General features: G+C 42.6%; 1 pseudogene; it reads left to right on the top strand.

Moving 5' to 3' along the window:
* The first annotated feature begins 7,220 nt into the window (after positions 1–7,220).
* On the top strand, positions 7,221–8,327 carry LOC115867724 (centrosomal protein of 78 kDa pseudogene; annotated as a pseudogene).
* The last annotated feature ends 9,063 nt before the right edge of the window (positions 8,328–17,390 follow it).

The following is a 17,390-nucleotide window of genomic DNA, read 5'->3' as shown; positions in this document are numbered from 1 at the left end:
GGAAGCCCGGTATTACTCATTCTTAACTGCTAAATCAAATGCCAGGTCAAGTACTACCATTAAGGAAGACTTCCCTGATTCCTTTTTCTGAAGGTAATTTAGACCTATTTTGTACTTCTGTATCTTTTTTACTATGTTTCTCATAAGACATTGCATTTACCAGTTTCCTTGTTGCATTAAATTTGTATGTGTGCATTCTTGTTTCCTCTACTTATTTTAAACAAGATGACAGTAAGATCTTCTGTGTCATCCTCTTTCTTCATTATGAGCAACACAGCGCTTGGCACATAAAGTTATTAAGCCGTATTTCCTCACTGGAAGTCATATTATTATTCTTGATGCATGGTGTTCTTCTGGTATCACAATCCATGATTTGAAGCTTATCTTTTGAAATAAATTTATTTATATGGAGTACTCAGATTTATGGAGCATTTCTGAAACCAAGCAGGACCTGTGGGGCTCCTGGGCATGGAAGCCTTTCAAACAGTTGCTACTCAGGGAAGGGAAGGGATGCAGAGAAAAGGGAGCAGCAGCCAGGAAACACTAGTGCAGCCTTGGGGCAGGTCCTGGTTCTGCCTCAAGGGATACACAGAACAGTATCTTTGAGCTCCTTTACAGAACTAAAACCCCCAACAAATGGAAGATGTTAGCATTCTTCATTCCAGAGAAGGTCACAGTTTGATAACCAAGAAGCTCATCAGAAGACCACCTGAGGCCAGACTAAAGGAGCGCAGGCCCTGCACACACCCTGATCCTTACCAGCATCCCTGCTGTATGTTGAACCATTGCTACAAAACTCCTCACCAAATCCCTCTGGGTTGGGACGTACGGTTTTGAGAGGCACAAGCCCACAGTGTCCCCCTTTGCTTGACACAGAAATAAAACCATTCTTTTCTACTTCACCCACAACTCTGTCTCCGAGATTCGATTTGGCACCAGTGCACAGAGGCCGGGTTTTCGGCATCACCATTTCATCTTTCCAGCCAAGTTGCCACATATGTGAGCAAAAGAATGTCCATTCAGATGATTCTAGCCCTCAAGCTGCTGGTGACCCCCCAGGCTTGAATCATTCCGTCAAAATCCCCAGACATCTTAAAGTACGACAACCATCCCTACCATTCCTACTGCATCCTATCCAAATTCCTGACGCATCATTTGTGAGCATAACACAAAGAATGTGTGATGCCACTAAATTTCTGGGTGGTTTAGGACAGCAAGAGCAATTGAAACACGCTTTGTTCAATATTCTTTCCACTGGAGTAGAAGAAGCCTATTTATATGCAATCCAAGCTGTGTTGTGTTAAAATTGTGACTTAGTGCTTATGACAACTTTTTTTTTTTTATGACAACTTTTTAACTTTTGTCTGGGTTCTTAAGTCAAACTACTTCTTTAAGTTCTGAGCTTAACCATACTTTTGCTCCTGCAAACTGAATGATGGGAAATATTTCTTTTTCCTACATCTGAGGTATTCAGCTATATATTTGGTCTTGCACACCACTTCCTACGTGGCAGGCAGGCCAACAAACATGATTCAATACATTTTCTGATAATTGAAACCCTGCACCGAGGCAGAAGCAGTCTCAGAGTATTGATGAATAGGACAAAGTACTCCAAAATCAAGATGTTGGTCTTGGGGGGCAAGGTCTGTAAGCAGATAGGTTAGGGAGTCTCTGCAGAAATAGAACAGCCATGGTTCTCTTGACATAAGAGAAGCCATTTTGGCCTAAGCCTGACCACAATGCTTGCTCTTGAACAGGTCTCAGTAATCAATGAATGATCTTAGGCAACAAAAGAATGGAGGAACAGAGAAAAGGTAGTCAAACAATAGTGCAGGGATAAAGCAGAGTCCTAGTTCCTCCTCAAAGGATACACATAATAATATATCTTTGAGTTCTTCAGGAACTAAGACTCCCACCCAGATGGAGGATAGAATGAAGATGTGGACCCTCCCGACTTTAATCAACTGAAGCTTGGACTCTGTCAACCTTTGCCCCAAATTTATGCTGAATTCTCTTCCATTCAAGCCCCTTCATGAATATGCATGTGCCCTTAGCTTAAACCTTCCCCAATTTTGCTGTTCAGGAGACACTGCTTTGGGAATGGTCCCCGGTGCTCTCCTTACCTGCTGCAAGTAATAATAAATCCTTCCTTCTCCCAATCTTTTACTTGGTTGTGTCTATTGGCTTGACACCCACCAAGAAGTGAACCCAATTTTCCATTAAGAGGTCCACCTTTGATTTATGCAGCCCTTGTTCTCCTACTTAGGTTATCATGCTATAACTTAAAGGAACATACGTAAAGATGCTCTTTTATATTAAGATTTGGATAAATGCACATTTCTATTAGATTACAATGGATTGACATTACATATTTGTTTTAAAATGTTTAAATGAAGAAAATATTTGGTGCCCAGAGCATCTACAAAGTTAGTAAGCATAAAGGAAGGGAGAGAAAAGTAATGCTATGAGAAACCAGGGGTGATGGGGTTCAAGAATTCTAACTGTCTACTGCTGGTGCTACATTCCTGGAGACAAGGACCACAGAACATTGGTTAAGCTCTTGAGCGTCATTTCTCTAAACACCAGGGAAGGAAATTTTCCCTCTCTGACTTCTTGCTTTCAGTTTATCTCAAATCTACCAATGTATTTTCATCCCCAACTCTCTGTTATGCACAGAGCTTGTGTTTAGAGATAAAACAATGCAAAATGAGAGCTGTGTCTTAAGTCCACCATCCAGTCAGGGGACAGACTGATTAATTGGACAACTTTAGTAAAGGAATGGTAAGTAATTTGAATCACCTGCATGTGTGTGCACACACATGTGTATTTCATTTATGTGTTCCCACCTTCAGCTAAAAGAGTAAAATAATGTACCTGTGAGAATCCAAATTATTTTCAGGATAAGTATCTCCTTATCTAAATTGTTGGATGAGGCAAACAGAGTGTAACACCTCTTTGCTCCTCCTAATAGGCAGTACAGACACTAGAAGCTTCCCATCGGTGGATCTGCACATTCATGTCCAGAATAGTTCCTGTTCCTGGTGAGATGCCTCAGTCCTCACTTTCCCTCCCTGGCTGACCACGTTGTGACATGATTTTCATTGCTCAATTCTTAGAATGTTCCAGGAATCAATGCATAAAACAGCCTGAAGAAAGGTTTGCTGTACTTACTAAAACCATCTCTGTCCTGCTGCTAATGAACATTGATGTAGGCAATAAACTGATTAAAATTACTTTGCTGGTGGATCAAGAAATAAGCTATTTAAGGACAGACATTATTTCAGCATGAAGAGCTTGCGAATTTGTAGTTTGGGTTTTTCACATTAATATAATGTAAACAGTTAGCTGGATTAAAATTGAACTGTCACAGTCACAAACTATTTAGAAAAACAGCATGACTGCATGAAATTATGATGACTTGTTTCCTCCATTACCAAAGAACTCTGAAATGCAGTAGTTTTTAAAGAATATTATGTGGATGTAATGGAAATTGTTTTGGTGAAAGATTCTTGCCTTGTGTTCATTAAATTTCCACATTATTAACAGTTGTTTCTAGTTAGAAGGCAAACTGAAATTAGTTTATTTTATTTGGGGAAGGGGGCAACCTACCATTCTAAACACTTAACTGTAAAATAGTACATGGGTATACACAGAAAATGGTAAATATATGTAGGAAGCACTAAACAGAGTGCTTTGAAACCATTACTGTTATTTGACAATCTGAAAATTATTTCCTTTGTTCCTATTCATTAGGGAAAATCTCTAAATAAACATAAGGATGATTTAAAAGCCATCAGTAAAAAAGCTATGACTTTAATTAGTGTCATCATTCTAGGGGAAGGAAAATGTTCCTCATTCAATTCACTGGATGCATCCATCTTCACATTGCTTGAATGCAATCCAGGGGGTTAAAAACAAACAAACAAAACACAGAATGAGAATGTAAATTTAGCTAATAATATACTGTATAGATCCATGTTATGTGCAAATGTTTTATATCCCATATTGGTATAAAATCAATATAACACAAGGAAAAATATAGAACGCCTTAAAAAGGAGGCAGACACATCGTGAATGATAGAGGAGGATGGAGAAATATCTGAGAGAAGAAAGAAAGTCTCAACAATGGAAAAAGAATATTATAGGGGGCAGGGAGAGCTAAAGGAATGTTAGGATTCGATAAATTATAAGACATTCCATTATTCTATTTATCCTGTTTATAATGTTACTTCATTAATCAAAATATAGGCCCTGGATATTTACTGAGTTAATGTAGCTATGCTATTATTCTAGAAAATAGATGAATATATATAACCTATGTTTTCCCGTCTAGCAGAGAAATGCAGTCATGTACAGCAAAAATATATCCTAAACAATACAAAATAAAAACCATGAAAGCTCAGAAGAGGGAAAGTTTATTTTCAGGTGGAGATGTCAGAGAAAATACTGTAGAGAAGGTGGAATTTGACCTACACATTGGAGGATGATTTGCACTTGAGCAAGTGCTTTGCTTTCATTCTTTTGCTCCCTCTCCTCCTCCTCCTCCTCCCTCTCCTTCTCCCTCTCCTTCTCCTCCTTCTCCTCCTCCTCCGCTTCCTCCTCTTCCTCCTCCTCCTCCTCTTCCTCTTCCTCCTCCTCCTCCCCTCCTCCTCTTCCTCCTCCTCCTCCCTCTCCTCCCCATCTCCTCCCTCTCCTCTTCCTCTTCCTCCTCCTTCTCCCTCTCCTCCCCATCTCCTCCCTCTCCTCCTCCTCTTCCTCCTCTTCCTCCTCCTCCCCCTCCTCCTCCTCCTCCTGCCCCCCTCTCCTCCCCATCTCCTCCCTCTCCTCCTCCTCCTCTTCTTCCTCCTCCCTCTCCTCCTCTGATTCTTGCTTCTTGCCTGATTCTTGGAGTGTGGGATGAAGAAGATATCATATACAGTTATCTATGATCTAATACTCATTTCCATTGAATACTACCTGTTTATCTGTCATTTTCACTACTTGTCTATGATGTCTCTGAAACCAGAAGCAGTATTTCATTCATCCATGGGTCTTAACACTAAGCATAATGCCTAACACATGACAGGCCCTCAATGAAAACTATGATCTTAATAAAGGGCAAAACAATTAAAGTCCAGGGGCAGCAAGGTGGAGAATGTATTCATGCACTAGAATAAAACTGTTCGAAATTAGAAAAGAATGCTTCTATATTATGTCATAGTGATTAAATAAAGCATGCTATATTTATAATAAATCTGGCAGGCAACCAGGAGCTCTGGCATTTCCCCCACAGGATAGTGAATTACAGTATTGACATGATTTCTTCCAATCTGCTTCAATTCACCTATCTATATATCGTATGTTACTCTAGAGTATAATTACATGATCTTGGTATACTGAAAGATAAAATCATCTATATAGTCATTATTTATTACAGTTTATGATGGAGAATCACTACAAGAACTTGTTAAGACTTAAGGGCAGTTTTAAGGAAATAAGACAGAATCTGCAATCATCCTGGTTCTCACTGTAAACTTACGGTTATTTAAACCTCAATTTTCTCATTTGCAAAATGGGTTTAAAATAACACGTACCTCATAATTTTTTTTGCTAGTGTGAAAGGAGGTAATACATGTAAATACCTAACACTGTATAAAAGACAGGCTTGGGCTTCCCTGGTGACGTAGTGGTTGAGAGTCTGCCTGCTGATGCAGGGGACACGGGTTCGTGCCCTGGTCCGGGAAGATCCCCCATGTCACGGAGCAGCTGGGCCCGTGAACCATGGCCGCTGAGCCTGCACGTCCGGAGCCTGTGTTCCGCAACGGGAGAGGCCACAGCAGTGAGAGGCCCACATACAGGAAAAAAAAAAAAAAAAAAAAGACAGGCTCTATACATTAAAGTGGTTGTAGTCAGGGATAGGACTGGGATTCCTTCATTGCTATCATTCATGAGGTGTTTACACATACAAATTTTGTCACCACCATTCCCTTAGGTACAGATTACTGAGTAACATGCTGGGTCTATAATTATAAGAAAAATATTTATTGGGCAGAAATAGGTAATGAATGCTGTTGATATAAAGGTTGATAAAATATTGTGCTTTGTAGCAATCTTTCAAAACTCTTCCTGGAGGAGGGGTTACAGAAAGGGGAAAGAGGGATCACTGATAAATTGAGGCTATTTTACATTGTTCCTGTTGTTGCCCTCACTAGATTGTCATAGTACACTTGGAAAAAGTTTCTAACTCAGAGGCTAATGCAATAAGAGACTGTCAGAGCAGGACCTGGGTTTATAGTTCTTGACCCTCCATATTGAGACACCAGCTAAATACTTTATGAAGGTTACTTTTTTTTTAATACTTTTCATTTTTTTTCCTTTTTCTTTTTCATAATCTTTTGGCCACACCACACAGCATGTGGGATCTTAATTTCCCTCAACAGTGAGAGGCCCACGTACCGCAAAAAGAAAAGAAAAGAAAAGAAAATACACCTTTGATCTGGAACAGTAAACAGGAAATTGCTCAATTTTATTTCAATAATTTAAGCTTGGGTATTTTGAAACACACAAGTATTTCCAAAAAAAATGAAACATTTATTTGAAATTTAAATTTTAAATGGCTTCATTTTTCTTGGGAATATGTAGTCTCTGATAAGATGTAATGGTTGTAAGTGCATTTTTTTTTGTTTTTGTTTTTGCGGTACGCGGGCCTCTCACTGTTGTGGCCTCTCCCGTTGCGGAGCACAGGCTCCGGACGCGCAGGCTAAGTGGCCATGGCTCACGGGCCCAGTCGCTCCGCGGCATGTGGGATCTTCCCGGACTGGGGCACGAATCCGTGTCCCCTGCATCGGCAGGCGGACTCTCAACCACTGCGCCACCGGGGAAGCCCATAAGTGCATTTTTAAACAACAGCCCTTACATCAATTTGTAAAATGTCAAGCAAAAAATTCTGGGAGAATTAAATCTGATCATGTGAGTTTTACTGAAATTCAAAAGATTTAATTAAAACAACAATATGAAAATTGTACTTAAGGGAAAGTTTACAGTCAAAAAATTTTTCTTGGGCTTCCCTGGTGGCGCAGTGGTTGAGAGTCCGCCTGCCGATGCAGGGGACATGGGTTCGAGCCCTGGTCTGAGAAGATCCCACACGCCGCAGAGCAACTGGGCCTGTGAGCACAACTACTGAGCCTGCGCATCTGGAGCCTGTGCTCTGCAACAAGAGAGGCCACGACAGTGAGAGGCCCATGCACCGCGATGAAGGGTGGCCCCCGGTTGAGGCCGGCGCCAAGAGCCGGCGATGTGGTGACACGGGAACGCGGCATGGAGGCACCAGCGTAGCTGGGGCCTGTGGCCCTATGTCTTCTGGCTGCGAGGCCAGTTCTGCGCATGCTGTGGGGCCGCAGCCGCCGGGCAGTGGGCGCCCGAGGGGCCGGGAGGTGAGCCGGGGCCCCCAGGCGGGTTTGGGCATCGTGTCCGCAGCCAGCGTCCCCGAGGCCGCGCTGGGGCCATGATCACTCAGTGAAGCTGCGCCCGGACAGCGCGGCCGACTTCTCCTCGCGCTCTGAGGACCTGTGTGCGCTGCAGGGCTTGGTGCCTCTGCCCGCCGTGCGCGCTTCCCTGCGGGAGGGCCTGCTGGAGTTAATGCCGACCGCCTCCGTGGGGTAGACTGGGCGCCGCTCCTGGGAACCCTCTGCCCCTGATCTGTATCCAGAGCTTCTTCCAGCCATGGCTTGGTGACACAGGTTCTGGCAGAAATAAAGTTTACAGAAGTCGTGTTCCTGCGATAAGAAATAAAGATGTGACCTTCCAGTTGTGTAAAGCTCTTAAACGCTGTGTAAGTGCGTCGGGTGCGCTAAGGAACTTGGAGCTAAGTGGGCTAGTTGTGAGAGAGAGAGACTTAACTATGTTAACAAAGTATCAGACTACCAGAAGGCATGAAGAAACCTGGGCTGAGAGTCTTCGTTCCAGGAGACCTGATCTTGACTGTATGGCTGGTTTGAGGCGCAACACTCTGAACTGCAACACGCTCATTGGTGACCTGGGTGCAAGTGCGTTGGCAGAATCTCTTAGTGAGGATTTGTGGCTTAGAACACTTGACCTGCAGCAGTGTGGCCTCACCAGTGAAGGAGCAAAGGCTTTACTAAAGGCCCTTGAAACCAACAGAACTCTGCTCGTTCTGGATATAAGAAAAAACCCACTTGTTGTACCAGTGGATAACTTCTCCATCGGTGAAGGAACCATCCAAAGCTGCTAGACAGAAAAAGAGAGCTATAATTTTGGAAAGTGGTCAGAAAGGAAAAGCTACTATTAGAATTGATGTCCAGTGGAGGCCCAGAATAGAAGCAAGATGAATATTCCATTCTTCATTGGCAACACCAAAGGAGATGATGCTTTAGAAAAAAGATTTCTCGACAAAGCTCTTGAACTCAATATGATCTCCCTGAAAGGGCATAGGTGGTGAGTACGTGTCCCATCCAGAAGCTTGTCAGAGAATTGGTTTAGTTTTCAGATGCTGAAGGAGACACATCTAGGAGCCTGCCCATCCTGGAGTAGCAGTTATTGTAACTAGTTGGGAAAGACCGTTTGTTACGGGGGTGCTCCTGCCGCTGCTTACAGGCCCCTTAGCACGATTCCACGGCCGGGAGCATGGGGGGGGGGCCACACCTTCTAGGAGCTTTGGTCAAAATTTCCTTTGACAATCTCTGCTCTGACAGCACAGAGGGTGCCATCCCATCTCTGGTGCAGCTTGCACAGCCTGTTCAGTGTAAGAACAGACACTGCTGCTCCCCTGAACGTCAGAGAGAGTAGTTAATTCTGTCAGCTCCGTGAAAGATGTATGTTCTCACGCATGAGAATAGCTGCCCGCTCCCTGCCCCCCGCACGGCAGGCTCATCGAAGAGTTGAGCTAACCTAGGTTACCTGTGAGCGTGACGGTCCTTCACTGCGTTGGAAAGGAATTTTCTAATGACTGAGATGTGTGACGCTCCTGGCCACCTGCGGGGGCTTTCAGGTGGGAGGTTGGACACGATGGCCTCAGGTGCCGTGACTCTCGCAGGAGCTGGTGACGGGAAGGAGGGTCGTCCTGATGCTCAACCAGATGCTCCTGTTCTTAACGGCTGCATGGGTGGTTCTTCTGGGTCCGTGGGAGGCATTTGGGCCTCTCTGCATAATGCTGTCACCATCGAAGATGTCAGAAGCTGGCAGCCTTCATGAAGCCTTTTTTGGAGATGCACCAGCTATGAGCACATCCTAACCAATATACAGTCTGCCCTTGAACAGTGTACATAATTGAAAGTCACTTGGGCATGGCCAGAAAATCTAAACAAACACAGTATTTTTCTCGAATGAACATACTTATGATAGATTTTCTTCTTTTTTCAGAGAACAGCAAAACATCCATAGCTGTCCCAAGCTGTTGAAACTTAACCTTAATTCTGACTTGAACTGGAAGCTTTTAAAAAGTCTTCTCTTGCTTTTCTACCAAATTCCAGCTACTGTTGTCTTTGCTGCTACTTTTTCTGCCTAGATCTCATATTCAAAGCTGCCTATGGGTTTAATTATATGCCAATTGCAGGTTATTGTTTTTACAGAAACACAGACACACAGCATGGAGGGTGGGTGGGGCCCTCTAGGTGCTGAATTTTGATCCTTTGCAAGATGACAGCAGTGGGGTCTTCTGGATTCTTTCTTTATACGGTTATTCTCATATTAAAAAAAAAAACAACAAAAAAAAAAACAAGAGTGGCCCCCGCTCGCCACAACTAGAGAAAGCCCTCGCACAGAAACGAAGACCCAACACAGCCAAAAATAACTAACTAAATAAAATAATAATAAATAAATTTTTCTTAATCTGATATCAGTAAATCAGGTGTAATGATTCATACCAGGCATGCAGGAAAATACAGAGAAGGCCCCAGAACTCCTGTTCCAAGGCTACTAAAACCTTGAATTATTGTTACAAGAGCGTAACTGAAGTAGTTTCCAATCTTATCATACTTTCCTGGCTCAATAATAACTACAGTAATCACCACAACAGCTTTACAGATAGTATCCCACTGCATCCTCAGAGCACAGTCTCTGAAGCAAGACTGTTGGGTCTGTGAATTTGGAAAGTTAATTAACTCTGTTAGACTCAGTTTTCTCAATCTAAGAAATGGGAATGTTAATAATGTTTACCTCAGGATTATCATAACAGTTAAAATAATCGATCCCTTCAAATATCTGTCAGAATGTTTTACACATGTCAAATATTCAATAAATGTTTATGATCATTATTTTAACATATGTAATCAGGAGGAATTGGGTTCAAATTAACTAAGTGGGTTGCCCAAGGACAAAAGGCAAAAAAGCAAATAATGGGGGACCTGAAATGAGGTCACTGTGATTCTAAGCTGTATATCGTATTAGCATTTATGCTATGCAGCCCCCAAATTCAAACAAGCAGCAAATATTCATTGGGCCCATACTACATGGTGATACTGTATCACTTCCCAGAATTCAATGGTGAATAACATAAATTAATATTTTCACTCATGAAATTTGTACTCTAAATGAGATTAAGACTATAAACAAGAAACAGAGAGTTGGACTGATTTCAGATTGTGTTGAATGCTATCAAAAAAACAAACAGGGTTGTAAGAAGAGAGAAAACAGGGAGAGCTTCTTTATATAAGAAAATCAGGGAAGGTTTCTCTGAAGAGGTGACATTTGAGTTGGGACCTGAAGGATTAGAAGGAGCCATCCAAGCAAACAGCAGAGGAAAGAACATTCCAGGGAAAGGGATCAGGATATTCACGTGCCCAGAAGTAGCATTAGAAACACAGTGTTCCAAGAACAGAAGGCTTTCTCCTGCTTAAGGAGAGTGAAGGTGGAAGACTGCAAAGCAACTAGAGCATTCAAGGACTTGTGGTCTTTGTAAGAAGTTTGGATTTTATTTTATTTTTATTTTTTCTTTATTTTTTGCGGTACGCGGGCCTCTCACTGTTGTGGCCCCTCCCGTTGCGGAGCACAGGCTCCGGACGCACAGGCTCAGCGGCCATGGCTCACGGGCCCAGCGGCTCCGCGGCATGTGGGATCTTCCTGGACCGGGGCACAAACCCGTGTCCCCTGCATCGGCAGGCAGACTCTCAACCACTGCGCCACCAGGGAAGCCCTGGATTTTATTTTAAAAGTGCTAAGAAGTCATCGAGAGATTTAAGCAGAAAAGTGCAGTAATCTGAATTGCTTTTGTGAGAATGGACTGTAGAAGACCAAAAATGAAGACGTGAGGCCAACTTATTATACTGGTAACATCATGAACTAGGGGCTGTTAGTGGACTTGGAAAGAAATAAATAGATTTGAGAAATGTTTGGGCCTGGGGGATGGGTACAAGTGAAACCAAGCAGGACCCCATGGAATTCCTGGGCACAGAAGTCTTTCTGTGTCCCTATTTCTTGATTAAATAGGCCTTATTCAGCCACCATGAACTTCCCTGCGTTCCAACTTGCAGGTTCAAACAGTTGCTAATTAGAAAACGGAGAGGGTGCAGAGACAAGTGAGGAACAGTCAAGAAACAATACTGCAGCCTTGGGGTAGGGTCCTTGTTCCCCCTCAAGGGATACACATAACAATATCTTTCAGCTGTTTTGAAGATACTGAAACCCCCACCAAGTGGGAGAAGTTAACTGTATGCTGCCCACAAGCACATAGACCCCAGACCTGGTTGGAACCAGAAGGTTGATGGTGCTGACTGCCACTTACCTCAGCACCAACCAATCAGAAGAATGTCCACGAGCTGATCACACCCTCCTCTTTGAAATATTACTGTAAAACTCGCTACTCCCTCCAGGACGGGACAAAGAGTTTTGAGGGCATTAGCCCATCGTGGCCCCCTTTGCCTGGCAAAACAATAAAGGTATTCTTTTCAACTTCACGCAAAACTCTGTCTTTGAGATTTAACTTGGTGTCAGGGTACCGAGGCCAGATTCGGCTTCAGAACTGACAACAATGATGACGTATAATCGGTTGATGAAAAAGAGGCACTAATGCTGAGTCTATGTTGAAAAACTGGGTGAAGGACAGGGAGTTTTACTGTGAGAAGATCAGGTTGGGGGAGAAGAGTCAAGATCTTCATTTTGACCTTATTAAATTTTAGAAGTTTCTTACACATTGAAGAGGAGACAAGTGAATATAGATGAAACAACTCCATATATGGCTTCTCAAATACCACGTAAACAGATTAGCTACACCAGTCTTTACAAGAAGGGGAGGAGTAAGGGTGGAGGGTGATGGAAATTATGGGGCCACTTCTTACTGAGAAAGTTCAGTTTTCTTGTCCCTAGAAGAGAAAAGATTCTTTGCTTTTGAACACTCCTTCTGGAATCAGCAGTTTCTTCAAAAGAAAATCCTGTCACAGTGTGAAATCAGCAGCATAATCTCATATTGAAGACAAAATTCCAAATTTCTACTGCATAAATGAAAAGCTGTTTTAAATACTGTTTTAAAAACGGAATTCCAAGGGGACCTTCAAGATGGCAGAGGAGGAAGATGTGGAGATCACCTTGCTCCCCACAAATACAACAGAAATACATCTATATGTGGAACAACTCCTACAGAACACCTACTGAACGTTGGCAGAAGACCTCAGACCTCCCAAAAGGCAAGGAACTCCCCACGTACCTGGGTAGGGAAAAGAAAAAACAGAGACAAAAAAATAGGGACGGGACCTGACCCTCAGGGAGGGAGCTGTGAAGGAGGAAAAGTTTCAACACACTAGGAAGCCCCTTCACTGGTGGAGACAGGGTGTGGCGGGGGGGTTAGCTTCGGAGCCACAAAGAAGAGCACAGCAACAGGGGTGCAGAGGGCAAAACGGAGAGATTCCCGCACAGAGGATGGGTGCCGACCAGCACTCACCAGCCCGAGAGGCTTGTCTGCTCACCCGCCAGGGCGGGTGGGGGCTCAGAGCTGAGGCTCGGGCTTCGGAGGTCAGATCCCAGGGAGAGGACTGGGGTTGGCTGCGTGACCACAGCCTGAGGGGGGTTAGTGCGCCACAGCTAGCCGGGAGGGAGTCCGGGAAAACGTCTGGAGCTGTCGAAAAGGCAACAGACCATTGTTTCCTGGTGCGCGAGGAGAGGGGATCCAGAGCACCATCTAAACGAGCACCAGAGACAGGCGAGAACCACGACTATCAGCGCGGACCCCAGAGACGGGCATGAGACGCTAAGGCTGCTGCTGCTGCCACCAAGAGGCCTGTGGGCGAGCACAGGTCACTCTCCACACCTCCCCTCCGGGGAGCCTGTGCAGCCCGCCACTGCCAGGGTCCAGTGATCCAGGGACAACTTCCCCGGGAGAATGCACGGCGCCCTCAGGCTGGTGCAACGTCACGCCGGCCTCTGCCGCCGCAGGCCCGCCCCGCACTCCGTGCCCCTCCCTCCCCACCCTACGCCCCACCGGCCTGAGTGAGCCAGAGCCCCCGAATCAGCTGCTCCTTTAACCCTGTCCTGTCTGGGTGAAAAACAGAGGCCAGAGGGTGACCTACAAGCAGAGGCGGGGCCAAACCCAGAGCTGAACCCCAGGAGCTGTGCCAACAAAGAAAAGAAAGTGAAATCTCTCCCACCAGCCTGAGGAGCAGTGGATTAAATCTCCACAATCAACTTGATGTATCTGCATCTGTAGAATATCTGAAGAGACAATGAATCATCCCAAAACTGAGGCAGTGGGCTTTGGGAGCAACTGTAGACTTGGGGTTTGCTTTCTGAGTCTAATTTATTTCTAGTTTTATGTTCATCTTAGTTCAGTATTTAGAGCTTATTATCACTGGTAGATTTGTTTATTGATTTGGTTGCTCTCTTCATATATATATATATATATATATATACATATATATATATTTTTTTTCCCTTCTCTTTTTGTGAGTGTGTATGTATATGCTTCTTTGTGTGATTTTGTCTGTATAGGTTTGCTTCTACCATTTGTCCTAGGGTTCTGTCGGTTCTTTGATTTGTTGTTTTTAGGATAGTTTTAGCGCTTGTTATCACTTGTGGATTTGTTTTTTTGGTTCGGTTGCTCTCTTCTTTATTATTTTTTAATTTTTTTATTTTAATAATGTTTTATTTTTAATTTAATAACTTTTTCCTTCTTTCTCTCTCTCTCTCTCTTTCCCTCCCTCCCTCCCTCCCTCTCTCTCTCTCTCTCTCTCTTTTTTTCTTCTCCCTTTTCTTCTGGGGTGTGTGAATGACAGGGTCTTGGTGCTCTGGCAGTGTATCAGGCCTGAGACTCTGACTGGGAGGGCTGAGTTCAGGACATTGCCCCACCAGAGACCTCCCAGCTCCACGTAATATCAAACGATGAAAGCTCTCCCAGAGATCTCCATCTCAACGCTAAGACCCAGGTCCAATCAACGACGAGCAAGCTACAGTGCTGGACAACCTATGCCAAACAACTAGCAAGACAGGAACACAATCCCACCCATTAGCAGAGAGGCTGCCTAAAAGCATAATAAGGTCACAGACACTCCAAAACACACCACCAGATGTGGTCCTGCCCACCAGAAACACAAGATCCACCCTCATCCACCAGAACACAGGCACCAGTCCCTTCCAAGAGGAAGCCTACACAACCTACTGAACCAACCTGACTAATGGGGGGCAGACACCAAAAACAATGGGAACTACAAACCTGCAGCCTGTGAAAAGCAGACCCCAAACAGAGTAAGTTAAGTAAAATGAGAAGACAGAGAAATACACAGCAGATGAAGGAGCAAGGTCAAAACCCACCAGACCAAACAAATGAAGAGGAAATAGGCAGTCTACCTGAAACAGAATTCAGCATAATGAAGTAAAGATGATCCAAAAATCTTAGAAACAGAATGTAGAAAATACAAGAAACATTTAACAAGAGCCTAGAAGAACTAAAGAGCAAACAAACAACGATGAACAACACAATAAATGAAATTAAAAATTCTCTAGAAGGAATCAGTAGCAGAATAACTGAGGCAGAAGAACAGATAAGTGACCTGAAAGACAAAATAGTGGAAATAACTACTGCAGAGCAGAATGAAGAAAAAAGAATGAAAAGAACTGAGGACAGTCTCAGAGACCTCTGGGACAACATTAAATGCACCAACATTTGAATTATAGGGGTCCCAGAAGAAGAAAAGAAAAACAAAGGGACTGAGAAAATATTTGAAGAGATTATAGTTGAAGACTTCCCTAATATGGGAAAGGAAATAGTCAATTGAGGAAGCACAGAGAGTCCCATATAGGAGAAATACAAGGAGAAACACACCAAGACACATGTTAATCAAATTATCAAAAATTAAATACAAAGAAAAAATATTAAAAACACCAAGGGAAAAGCAAGAAATAACATACAAGGGAATCCCCATAAGGTTAACAGCTGATCTTTCAGCAGAAACTCTGCAAGCCAGAAGGGAGTGGCAGAACATATCTAAGTGATGAAAGGGAAAATCCTACAAAGAAGATGACTCTACCCACCAAGGATCTCATTCAGATTTGACAGAGAAATGAAAACCTTTACACACAAGCAAAAGTTAAGGAAATTCAGAACAACCAAGCCAGCTTTACAACAAATGCTAAAGGAACTTCTCTAGACAGGAAACACAAGAGAAGGAAAAGACCTACAATAACAATCCCAAAACAATTAAGAAAATGGTAATAGTAACATACATATCAATAACTACCTTAAATGTAAATGGATTAAATGCTCCAACCAAAATACATAGACTGGCTGAATGGATACAAAAACAACACCCATATATATGCTGTCTACAAGAGACCCACTTCAGACCTAGGGACACATACAGACTGAAAGTGAGGGGATGGAAAAAGATATTCCATGCAAATGGAAACTAAAAGAGAACTGGAGCAGCAATTCTTATATCAGACAAAATAGACTTTAAAATAAAGACTATTACAAGAGACAAAGAAGGACACTACATAATGATCAAGGGATCAATCCAAGAAGATATAACAATTGTAAATATTTATGGAGCCAACATAGGAGCAACTTGATACATAAGGCAAAGGCTAACAGCCATAAAAGGGAAAATCGAGAGTAACACCATAATAGGAGGAGACTTTAACACCCCACTTTGACGAATGGACAGATCATCCAAAATGAAAATAAATAAGGAAACACAAGCTTTAAAAGACACATTAAACAAGATGGACTTAATTGTAATTTATAGGACATTCCATCAAAAAACAACAGAATACACTTTCTTCTCAAGTGCTCATGGAACATTCTCCAGGATAGATCATATCTCAGGTCACAAATCAAGCCTTTGTAAATTTAAGAAAACTGAAATGATACCAAGAATCTTTTCTGAACACAATGCTATGAGACTAGATATCAGTTACAGGAAAAAAATCTGTAAAAAATACAGAAAAGTCTGTAAAAAATACACATGGAGGCTAAACAATACACGACAAAATAACAAAGAGATCACTGAAGACAGCAAAGGGGAAATCAAAAAATACCTAGGAGCAAATGACAATGAAAACACGATGACCCAAAACCTATGGGATGCAGCAAAAGCAGTTCTAAGAGGGAGATTACAGCAACAAAATCCAACCTCAAGAAACAAGAAACATCTCAAATAAACAATCTAACTTTACACCTAAAGCAATTAGAGAAAGAACAAAATCCCCCAAAGTTAGCAGAAGGAAAGAAATCATAAAGATCAGATCAGAAATAAATGAAAAAGAAATGAAGGAAACAATAGTAAAATTAATAAAACTAAAAGCTGGTTCTTTGAGAAGATAAACAAAATTGATAAACTATTAGCCAGACTCATCAAGAAAAAGAGGGAGAAGACTCAAATCAATAGAATTAGAAATGAAAAAGGAGAAGTAACAACTGACACTGCAGAAATACAAAGGGTCATGAGAGATTCCTACAAGCAAATATATGCCAATAAAATGGACAACCTGGAAGAAATGGACAAATCCTTAGAAAAGCACAACCTTCGAGACTGAATCAGGCAGAAATAGAAAATATAAACAGACAAATCACAAGCACTGTAATTGAAACTGTGACTAAAAATCTTCCAACAAACAAAGGTCTAGGACCAGATGGCCTCACAGGTAAATTCTATCAAGCATTTAGAGAATATCTAACACTGATCCTGCACAAACTCTTCAAAAAAATTGCAGAGGGAGAAACACTCCCAACTCATTCTACGAGGTCACCATCCCCCTGATAGCAAAACCAGACAAGTATGTCACAAAAAAAGAAAACTATAGGCCAATGTCTCTGATGAACATAGATGCAAATATCCTCAACAAAATAGTAGAAGCAGAATCCAACAGCACATTAAAAGGATCATACAGCATGATTAAGTGGGGTTTATCCCAGGAATGCGAGGATTCTTCAGTATACGCAAATCAATCAGTGTGATATACCATATTAACAA

Source organism: Globicephala melas, chromosome 1 (genome assembly GCF_963455315.2).
Source record: "Globicephala melas chromosome 1, mGloMel1.2, whole genome shotgun sequence".
In the NCBI taxonomy this organism is placed as follows: domain Eukaryota; kingdom Metazoa; phylum Chordata; class Mammalia; order Artiodactyla; family Delphinidae; genus Globicephala; species Globicephala melas.
Note: the sequence above shows the minus strand (reverse complement) of the source record. Positions and strands in the feature narration are given on the sequence as shown.